Source organism: Magnolia sinica, chromosome 1 (genome assembly GCF_029962835.1).
Source record: "Magnolia sinica isolate HGM2019 chromosome 1, MsV1, whole genome shotgun sequence".
Classification (NCBI taxonomy): domain Eukaryota; kingdom Viridiplantae; phylum Streptophyta; class Magnoliopsida; order Magnoliales; family Magnoliaceae; genus Magnolia; species Magnolia sinica.
In genome coordinates, this window is record NC_080573.1 from 97,149,282 (window position 1) to 97,160,697 (window position 11,416).

The window sequence follows — 11,416 nt, forward strand, 5'->3', positions numbered from 1 at the left end:
AGTCCTGACTTAGGTAGTGTCCACTTCTAATAAACATCACAGTGAGCATGAAAAGCTTCAAAAGTCACTAATATTTTCTATTTTGTGGCCACATGAGCACTGGATCTAGTTGATATTTGTGCCTTGCCCATAAAATGACATGGCAAAAAGGATGGGTGGCATAGATTATACACATACATCAATGTGGGCCCATTTGTGTCGTGGTTTGCATGGGTTGTAGTTGTCATGTGCTTGGATCGTGGTTGTCATGTTGGATAGATCGTGATTTGCAATATGTTCACTTCCTCTTCTACCAAACCATTGGTACCATAGCTTATGGCCCACAATGGGGTGATCTAATCCATCCACCTTGTTGGCCAACATGCTGTGGGCCCAAAAAGTCCTGATTTGGGCAGTGTCCACTTCTAACAAACATCACAGTGAGCGTAGAAAGTTTCAACATTCACCAATATTTTCTATTTTATGGCCCACACGAGCGCTGGATCAGGCTGATATTTGTGCCATGCCCATAAAATGACATGACAAAAGGGATGGGTGGCCTAGATTATACACATACATCAATGTTGACCCATTTGTGTCATGTTTTGCATGGGTCGTAGTTGTCATGTGCATGGATGGTGGTTACCATGGATTATGTTTTGCAATGTGTTCACTTCCTCTTCTACTAAACCTTTAGTACCATGGCTTATGTCCCACAATGGAGTAATTTGAGCCATCCACCTTGTCGGCCAGCTTGTCGTGGGCCTAAAAAGTCCTGACTTGGGTAGTGTCTACTTCTAACTAACATCACAGTGAGCGTGGAAAGTTTCAATAGTTACTAATATTTTCTATTTTATGGGCCACACGAGTGCTGGATCAGGATGATATTTGTACCCTACCCCTAAAATGAACTGCAAAAAGAATGGGCTGCATGAATTATACACATACATTAATGTGGACCCATTTGGGTCATGGTTTGCATGGGTCATAGTTGTCATGTGCATGGATCGAGGTTGTCATGTTGCATGGATCATGGTTTGCAATGTATTCACTTCCTCTTCTACCAAACTATTGGTGCCATAGCTTATGGCCCACGATGGGGTGATCTGATACATCCACCTTGTCAGCCAGCTTGTTGTGGGCCCAAAAGTCCTGACTTAGGAAGTTTCCACTTCTAACAAACAACACAGAGAGCGTGGAAAGCTTCAACAGTCACCAACATTTTCTATTTTGCGGCCGACATGAGTGCTGGATCAGGCTGAAATTTGTGCACTGCCTATAAAATGACATGGCAAAAAGGATGGGTGGCATAGATTATACACATACATCAATGTGGGCCCATTTAGGTCGTGGTTTGCATGGGTCGTAGTTCTCATGTGCATGGATCGTGGTTGTCATGTTGCATGGATCGTGGTTTGCAACGTGTTCACTTTCTCTTCTACTAAACCTTTGGTACCATGGCTTATGTTCCACAACAAAGTAATCTAAGCCATCCACCTTGTTAGCCAGCCTGTCATGCGCCCAAAAAGTCCTGACTTGGGCAGTCTTCACTTCTAACAAACATCACTGTAAGCGTTGAAAGTTTCAACAGTCACCAATATTTTCTATTTTATGGCCCACCGGAGAGCTGGATCAGGCTGATATTTGTGCCCTACCCCTAAAATGACACTGTAAAAAAGGATGGGTGGCATGGATTATTCACATACAATCATGACCCATATCACTTCACAACCATGACCCATATAATATGACAACTTCGACCCTTGCTACATGACAACCATGATCCATGTAAAGGGTCATGGTTCACATGTACAATGGATCGTGGTTTTCATCCACAAAGGGTCGTGGTTGATATTTGACCCTACCTCTAAAATGACATAACAAAAAGGATTGGCAGCATGGATTATTCACATACATCAATGTGCATCCATTTGGGTCGTGGTTTGCGTGGGTCGTAGTTGTCATGTTATATGGGTCGTGGTTATCATATTGAATGGATCACAGTTTTCAACGTGTTCACTTTCTTTTCTACCAAACCATTGGTACCATAGCTTAAGGCCCACAATGGGGTGATCTAATCCATCCACCTTGTTGGCTAGCTCACCGTGGGCCCAAAAAATCCTTCATTTTCTACCAAACCATTGGTACCATAGCTTAAGGCCCCCCATTATTTTCTATTTTATGGCCTACACGAGCACCGGATCAGACTTATATTTGGTCCCTACCCCTAAAATGACATGATAAAAAGGATTGGTGGCATAGATTATACACACATATCAATGTGGGTCATTTGGGTCGTGGTTTACATGTGTCGTAATTGCCATGTTATATGGGTCGTGGTTGTCGTGTTGAATGGATCGTGGTTTTCAACGTGTTCACTTCCTTTTCTACCAAACCATTGGTACCATAGTTGAAGGCCCATAATGGGGTGATCCGATCCATCCACCTTGTTGGCCAGCTCGCCGTGGGCCCAAAAAATCCTGACAGCCACGACCCATATAACATGACAAGTACGACCCATGACAATCACGACCCATATAACATGACAACCACGACCCATATAACTTGGCAACTACGACCCATGACAACCATGACCCATATAACATGACAACCACGACTCATATAACTTCACAAACACAGCCCATATAATATGACAACCTTGACCCTTGCTGCATGACAACCATGATCCATATAAAGGGTTGTGGTTCACATGCACAATGGTCCGTGGTTTTAATCCACAAAGGGTCGTGGTTGATATTCGACCCTACCCCTAAAATGACCCAACAAAAAAGGATGGGCAGCATAGATTATATACATACATCAATGTGGGCCCATATGGGTCGTTGTTTGCATGGGTTGTAGTTGTCATGTTATATAGGTTGTGGCTGTCATGTTGCATGGATCGTGGTATCCACGTGTTCACTTCCTCTTCTACTAAACCATTGGTACCATATCTTAAAACCCACAATGGGGTGATCCGATCCATCCATCTTGTCAGCCAGCTCATCGTGGGCCTAAAAAATCCTGACATGGGGTGATCCGATCCATCCACCTAGCCCTAAAATGACGTGACAAAAAGGATGGGCGGCATGGTTTATTCACATATATCAATGTAGGCCCCACTAGATGGTCTTTGCTAAGGCCTATAAAATGAAGACTTCGACCCGTATAGCATGACAACCACGAACCTTATCTCATGACAACCACAACCCTAACCTCATGGCATCCACGACCCATACCCGGGTCGTGGTTGTAATGCGGTAAGGGCCATGGTTATAATGTGCTAAGGGTTGTAGTTGTCATGGGTCGTGGTTCTCATGTAATATGGGTCATGGTTCTCATGGGTCATAGTTATCATATTATATGGGTTGTGGTTCGCATGTTATATGGGTTGCAGTTGTTACATGTTCGCATCCTTTACTACTAAATGAAAGGATAGCCATTGATATAATAGCCTAAGGCCCACAATGGGGTGATCCATTTCGTCCACCTTGTTGGCCTGCTCAGCATGGCCCTAAAAAAGTCTTGACTTGGGTAGTGTCCTCTTCTAACAAACATCATAATGAGTGAGCCTGGAAAGTTTCAATAGTGGGTTCAATTGTCCCCATTGTTTTCTATTATGTGGCCCACACGAGCTTTGGATCAGGCTGATATTTGTGCCCTAACTATTAAAATGACACGGAAAAAAGGATGGGCGGCATGGATTATACACATACATCAATGTGGGCGCCACGAGCTTGATCCTTCCCCACAGGCAAAAAAGGGTTCCGTACACATCACTTTCTTGGCATTAAATACAACATAACTTATTCTTCTCTAGAAACCGTACAACTACTGAAACAAGGACAAAGGCATTTTGGTCCAAGTAATCTTCAAAAGCATGTCAGAAGGCTATTATTAGAATATATGGAATGACGTAGCTTTTTAGGTAATTTGCTTAAACTTCGAGGCGAGTACGGTCAATTTCCCTTATAATAAATAGAGTACCAATGGTCAGATTCCACTTACAAATGTGATTCACCTACTTGTGAGTTGGCCCGATTCTTGACAAGAATGATCTTCATGGTGGGGGTCTACTATTTTCGTGGTACTGATTTCCTACTTAAACATAGATAAATGAGGATTAGTGATGGTGAAACCTCCATCCACTGCGAGGTTGTGCCCACTCACATACCTTGACTCATCACTGCCTAAGTAGAGGGCAGCTTCTGCAATGTCTTCTACCTTTAGCACAACATCCTTAAGGTTTGTGTAGATGCTCATTGTATCCTCTGTCTTAAAGAAGCTCTTGGCTAATGGTGTCCCCACCACGTATGGTGACAAACAGTTCACACGAATGCCAAACTGCCTGAGCTCAACAGCGGCATTCTTCGAGAGCCCCACCACCGCATGCTTGGAGCATGTGTACACATGGGTGGCGGACCCACCAGAGACCGAGCAAATGCTAGGAGTTATTATTGTGTTCCACAGTGGGCTGGGGCCATCACACGGGCTACATGTTGAGTGCCCAAGAAGGTGCCCATTACGTTGGTGCTGAGGACCCTCTCGAAGTAGGCCTTTCCATTATCTAAGATGTTCTTCTTGGGTGTGTCTATGATGCCCGCATTATTAAACATGATGTCGAGCTTCCCGAATCTAGTGATTGGACTATCGACAGCATTTCGGACATGGGCCTCGTCCCGTATGTCGCAGTGGATGAAATAGGTATCAGTGGAGCCTAGTTCTTTGCTAATCGAGTGGCCCAATTTGTCCTGTATGTCAGTAATGATGACTTTTGCCCCATGGTGATGGAATAGTTTTGCAATCTACCTGCCGATGCCGCTTGCACTGCTGGTGATTAATGCAACCTTCCCTTTTAGCCTATCGAGCATGGCCATAACGCATGATGTAAGAGAAAACTTGGGAAGAAAAATTAGAAAGAAATTTCAAAACATGTCGTAGGGTCCCTTTGGTTGCATTAAATTCCATAAACTTTCCCTAGTTAACTTTAGTTATCTTTGTAGAATAATATTATTCTTCTTTGTAAGTATCCCCATCTGATTACATGAAAACATTTTTATTTATATAAAAAAATAAAATAAAAAGATCAATTTCAGCTCAGGGGCATGGTGTATTTAGCCTTTAAATTTGAGTCATCTGCTAATGATCCAAATAGTTTGTGATGTAAAGCAGGTCGCCGACACTTTCATGGCAAAGATGGAATAAAGAAGGCCTATTAGGAGGCAGAAGTGATCAATGTTGGGGGATTGTGGAAGCACACAGAGATGAATCTAAAGAAGTAATCCATTCACACTAAGCAAGCACAAAGAGAACACAATGATTTAACGTGGAAAAATCCTTGCGGGAAGAAAAAACCATGGCACAAAGTGACAGATAGCACTACGAAAGCAAGAATTACAAGTGAAGAGAGCTTACCCAATTCAAACAACTCTTAAGCCTGAGCACCAGCGCGAGCACGCGTGCACGTGCATGGTACACATTGGAACATGCAAACTAAGAATCTCTCTCTCTCTCTCTCTCTCTCTCTCTCTCTCTCTATTTCTCCGTGTAAGAATACTCCACACTCAAATACTTAAAAATCACAAGTTTTCTCCCACTTGATCCACTGTGGGCTAAACAAAAAAGAAAAAGGAAAAAAAACAATATTTCCTTTTTTTCAAATTCGTTTTGGTGGGAAATGAAATTTTTTAAATTTATTTATTTTAAAACTAAAATTTCAATAATCCCCCACTTAGTTTTAAAATAATTACTAGGAAAATCTAGAAAAGATAAAAGACAACTCTTATACATAGAGAAAGATATCTTTATGTTTTGAATCTTTTCTTAGTGTAAGTATTTTTAAAGTTTTGTCGAAATCCCTGTTAGCCCCAACTTTGAATTAATTGCTCCTTACTGACACCACCAAAGATACCACACACATAATAACATCTACGTTATATGAGTTCCCTTATATTACTTGTTTAGTACTTTTAATGGCCATGTGTTTATCATGTTTCATGAATGATCTTGAGACAAACTCTAACTCTCATGAGAAGCAGCACCACTTTTACATTCATATAGGTGAAGTCCTTCTAGTGTTTTCATTATTATTTAAAACACTTGTCTTATAGAGTGGATTTCATTAAGAGATATAAGACTCAGCCCTCTAGTTGTAACAGCTAATGCTCTTCACCATGGATGAGGTTATTTATAATTTTAGTGCTAAAGCTTTCAACTTATCAGTGATTTATTTTTACCCATTAAACCCAAACTTTAGAGATTTTCTAATTTTGGGTTGGGTTTCCATCACCAGTGGAACTTTGGCTGAAGAGTTTCAACCACATCCCTCAATACGTTGTTCATACTACCTCTCTTGTTAGAGGTTTACTAAAAGGATCGGCCAAGTTATTACTTGACTTAAAAAATGAGATCACAATGATTCTATTTTAAATCAATTGCCTTACATAATCATGTCTCATACTTATGTCTGGACTTTCCATTGTATGTACCATTGTAGTCTCTCGCTAAGGTAGCTTCACTATCACAATGAAGTGAGACAACTGGTATAGGCTTGTATAGAGTGTGATTTCTAATAAGAGATCCCTTACCCACTCATCCTCCTTGCCAATTGCAGCCAAGGCTATGAACTTAGACTACATTGTTGAGTGTGATATCTAGGTTTGTTTCGTTGATCCCCAGGAGATAATTGCACCTCCTAATGTAAATATACACCCTGTTGTGGATTTGTTGTCCCCTGCACTCGATATCCAACTCGCATTGGTATATCCTTCCAATATGGCCAAAAAATCTTAGTAGAATGCCCCTAGTTCTTTGATTTCTTTTGGATAAGCTAGAACTCTACTTATAGCTTTACATTGTAGTACACTAGTATTACTAGTAAACATAGTTTATTCACAGCATATGCTATATCCAATCTTGTGCATTGCATAACATACATAAGAATACTTATAGTACTAGCATACTTTAGTTGTGCAACTGCTCTTCCATTTTTTTTTCTTTTAATTTGATACTTATTTTGGATGGAGTTTTCTACTCTTTGATTTTCAAGTGGTTAAACTTATTTAATATGTTTTCAATGTAATGGACTGACACAACGCATAACCCTCACTATATTTTTAAAAAAATTTTGATACCTAGTATAGTATCCACTTATCCAAGATCCTTCATTTTGAAAATGAATGAGAGAAACCTCTTTTTTCAATTACACCTTCCATTTTGTTGCTGATAATTAATATGTCATCTACATATAAACATATAATCATTAAAAACTTTAGAGTATATGCACTTATCAATTAAGCTATGTACGAAGCCATGAGATAACACATTTAAATCAAATTTTTCATGCCACTCTTTGAGTGCTTATTTTAATCCATATAGAGATTTAATGAATCTACATACATTCCTTTCATTTCCTAGTAAAATCAACCTTTTTGGTTGCTCCATGTATACCTCCTCATCGTGGTCACCATTCATGAATATTGTCTTTACGTCCATTTGATGGATATGCAGATGATGTATGGATGCTAAATCGAATAAAATCATAATCGATATTATTCTATCTACTAGCGAATATGTGTCAAAATAATTGATACCATCTTTCTGACAGAATCGCTTAGCTATTAACCTAGCCTTAAAGGTTTGTATTGTACTATTAGTTTGGTATTTATTCTTAAATACCCAATTACACCTTATAAGTTTAGAACTTGGAGGTAGGTCTATCAATTCTCATATTTGATTTGACACAATTGAGTCTATTTCATCATTAATGGCCTCTTTCTAAAAAGAAGAGTCTCTTCAAGTCATAGCTTCACTAAAATTTTTAAGTTTATCTTCTATAGTCAAAACCATAGGTATTTTCCTAATGACCTTCTCTCTATCACCCTCTAGTAGATGAAAAAGAAAGACAATGAAAGTATTTTATTAGGATTAAGACTCTTCTCTACTTTTGTTCTTTGGCTCCTACGAGGTTTGCTGGAAGTTTCATATTGTTATTGAGTTCCCTCCATAGCTTATAAGGACATATAATCTCAATATCCTTTTTCTCCATGGATAGCGAGTCCTAACAGAACTCTACATCTTTAGATTTTATGATCACATTGGATTCTAAGTCCAAGCATCTGTAGGATTTATTATTTTGTGCATACCCTAGAAAAAAACACTTTATAGCTCTCGGTCCTAACTTGGTTCTTTTAGGGTCAGGAGTTCTATAATATGTGAGACATCCCCACGCTATAAGATATGCTAAATTTAGTTTTTTTCCCTTTCAATATTTCATATGGAGAGGTTTTTGTTTTATTAGATGGAATTATATTCATTACATGGCATGCTGCTAACAGTGCTTCTCCACATAGGCTTAATGACAACTTTTCTTGTATTACTATTGAGTTGGCAATTTCAACTAAAGTCCTATTTTTTCTCTCAACCACAATATTTTTTTTTTGTGGTGTATAGGGTGTTGTGCACTGGTGTACTATGTCATGTATTTCAAAATAGCTATAAATTTGATTAAAAAAAGTATTCTCCTCCTCTATCATTGCAGAGGATTTTTATCTTTTTAAGTAATTGATTTTCTACTTTGAATTTATAGGCCTTGAATACATTAAATGACTCATCTTTAGATTTTAACATGTACACATACACATCTTAAATAATCATCTGTGAACGTTGTAAAGTACCTCTTACCTCCGTGTAAGAATGAAATTCAACTCACATATGTCAGTATGCACTATGCTAGCATCTTAGACGATCTCTCAATACCAGAGAATGGTTTCTTAGTCATTTTAGACCATATGTATGCTTCACATTTATCATTCTCACTATCATTGTATGAGATTAAGCTATTCTTGGCCATGAGTCTAATGGTGTGTTGAGTGAGAAATATTTTATATTTTTCTCTTCTTGTGCATTAGTTTTTTAAGCACAGATGTGTTTAATTGATCTATTTACATATGTTTTATTATGCGAGGTAATTTGAAGAGCTACAATGCAAAAAATGATTAAGGGGGTTAATTAATGACATCCACCATTCAAAATTAAAACCTTCATAGGACCACAGGAATGTGTATCTAACATTTAGCCTGTCATAAGATGACACTAACATGTATAAGGGGTATATACAGATTATCAGCTTGATCCAAAACTTCTGTATCCCTAATAAGTTTTTAATGTTAGGCTTTCAATTCCAGCCATTTTCTATGGTGTGGTCCACTTGAGCTACAGATGTGTCTATTTTTGGGCACCTTAAAATGAGCTGGCAAGCATGGACAAAATACAAATATCATGATGGGCACCATAATTTTTATACATGAAAATTTTACAAATGATTTCACTAAAGTTGGAAGCTCTTTGCCAACGTCAACCTCAGGATAAATACTACAATTAGTTGGGTAAATAATCATTCCTTATTTACCCTGAAGAACATAGTGTAAAACTAAAATATTAGACGGCTCAAATTCAACATAGAAATACCCATTAATCTTATCATAAAATCATCCAATTAAGTTTTCGGCCCATACCCAAATAAAACAAGATACATTATTTGGAAAGCTCATATTTAAGTACTTATATGCCATATCTGCAGTAGCATAAATGATTAACAGCCAAAGAAAACACTGACATTAGTACTGTAAAGAAGGTACGCCCTGCCAAAAAGATCATCCGGCATAAAAATTTGGTCTCTGGGCCGTTATAATAAATAGAGTACCGATGGTCTGACTTCACTTACCAATGTGATTCACCTACTTGTGAGTTGGCCTGATTCTTGACAAGGATGATCTTCATGGTGGGGGTCTACTATTTTCGTGGTACTAATTTCCTACTTAAACATAGGCAACTGAGGATTAGCTACGAGGTTGTGCCCACTCACATACCTTGACTCATCAATGCCTAAGTAGAGGGCAACTTCTACAATGTCTTCTACCTTCAGCATAACATCCTTAAGGTTTGAGTAGATCCTCATTGTATCCTCTGTCTTAAAGAAGCTCTTAGCTAATGGTGTCCCCACCACATATGGTGACAGACAGTTCACACGAATGCCAAACTGCTCGAGCTCAACAGCGGCATTCTTTGAGAGCCCCACCACCGCATGCTTGGAGCATGTGTATGCATGGGTGGAGGTCCCACCAGAGACCGAGCAAATGCTAGCAGTTATGATTATGCTTCCACAGCGGCTGGGGCCATCACGTGGGCCGCATGCATGGTGCCCAAGAAGGTTCCCATTACGTTGGTGCTGAGGACCCTCTCGAAGTTGGCCTTTTCATTGTCCAAGATGTACTTCTTGGGTGTTTCTATGATGCCCGCGTTATTGAACATGATGTTGAGCTTCCCCGAATCTAGTGATTGCACTATCGATAGCATTTTGAACATGGGCCTTGTCCCGTACATCTCAGTGGATGAAATAGGTATCAGTGGAGCCTAGTTCTTTGCTAATCGAGTGGCCCAGTTTGTCCTATATGTCAGCAATGATGACTTTTGCCCCGTGGTGATGGAATAGTTTTGTAGTTTGCTTGCCGATGCCGCTTGCACCACCGGTGATTAGTGCAACCTTCCCTTCTTGCCTATCGAGCATGACCATAACGCATGATGTAAGAGAAAACTTGGGAGGAAAAATTAGAAAGAAATTTCAAAACATGTCGTAGGGTGCCTTAATTTGGTTACATCAAATTCCATAAACTTTCTCTAGTTAACTTTAGTTATCTTTGTAGAATAATATTATCCTACTTTGTATCCCCATCTGATTACATAAAAACATTTTTATTTCTCTAAAAAATAAAATAAAAAGATCAATTTCAACGTAGGGGCATTGTGTATTTAGCCTTTAAATTTGAGTCATTTGCTAATGATCCAAACAATTTGTGATGTAAAGCAGGTTGCAGACACTTTCATGGCAAAGATGGAAGAGAGAAGACCTAATAGGAGGCGGAAGTGATCAGTGTTGGGGGACCGTGGAAGCATACAGAAATGAATCTAAAGAAGTAATCTAATTGCAACAAGCAAGCACAAAGAGAACACAATGATTTAACATGAAAAAACCCTTATGGGAAAAAAACAATGGCCCAAAGCGACAGATAGCACTACGAAAGAAGGAATTACAAGTGAAGAGAGCTTACCCAATTAGAACAATTCCTGAGCTCGAGCGCAAGCGCGATCACGCGTGCACGTGCATGTTCCAATGCTATGCATTGGAACATGCAAACTAAGCATGTCTCTCTCAATTTCTCCAAGTAAGTATACTCCACACTCAAATACTTATAAATCAAAAGTTTTCTCCCACTATATCCAATGTGGGCTAAACAAAAAAGAAAAAGAAAAAAAAATAACATTTCCTTTATTTTTTCAAATTCGTTTTGTTGGGAAACAAAATTTTTTAAATTTATTTATTTTAAAACTAAAATTTTAATAATTGTTGAGTGTCAAATATTGCATATTTCCCCCATTT

At 38.9% G+C, this 11,416-nt stretch overlaps 2 pseudogenes; both read right to left on the reverse strand.

Moving 5' to 3' along the window:
• Window positions 1-3,931: 3,931 nt before the first annotated feature.
• On the reverse strand, window positions 3,932-9,759 carry LOC131247899 (secoisolariciresinol dehydrogenase-like; annotated as a pseudogene).
• A 34-nt stretch (window positions 9,760-9,793) lies between these two features.
• Window positions 9,794-10,567, reverse strand: LOC131247906 (secoisolariciresinol dehydrogenase-like; annotated as a pseudogene).
• Between the last annotated feature and the right edge of the window lie 849 nt (window positions 10,568-11,416).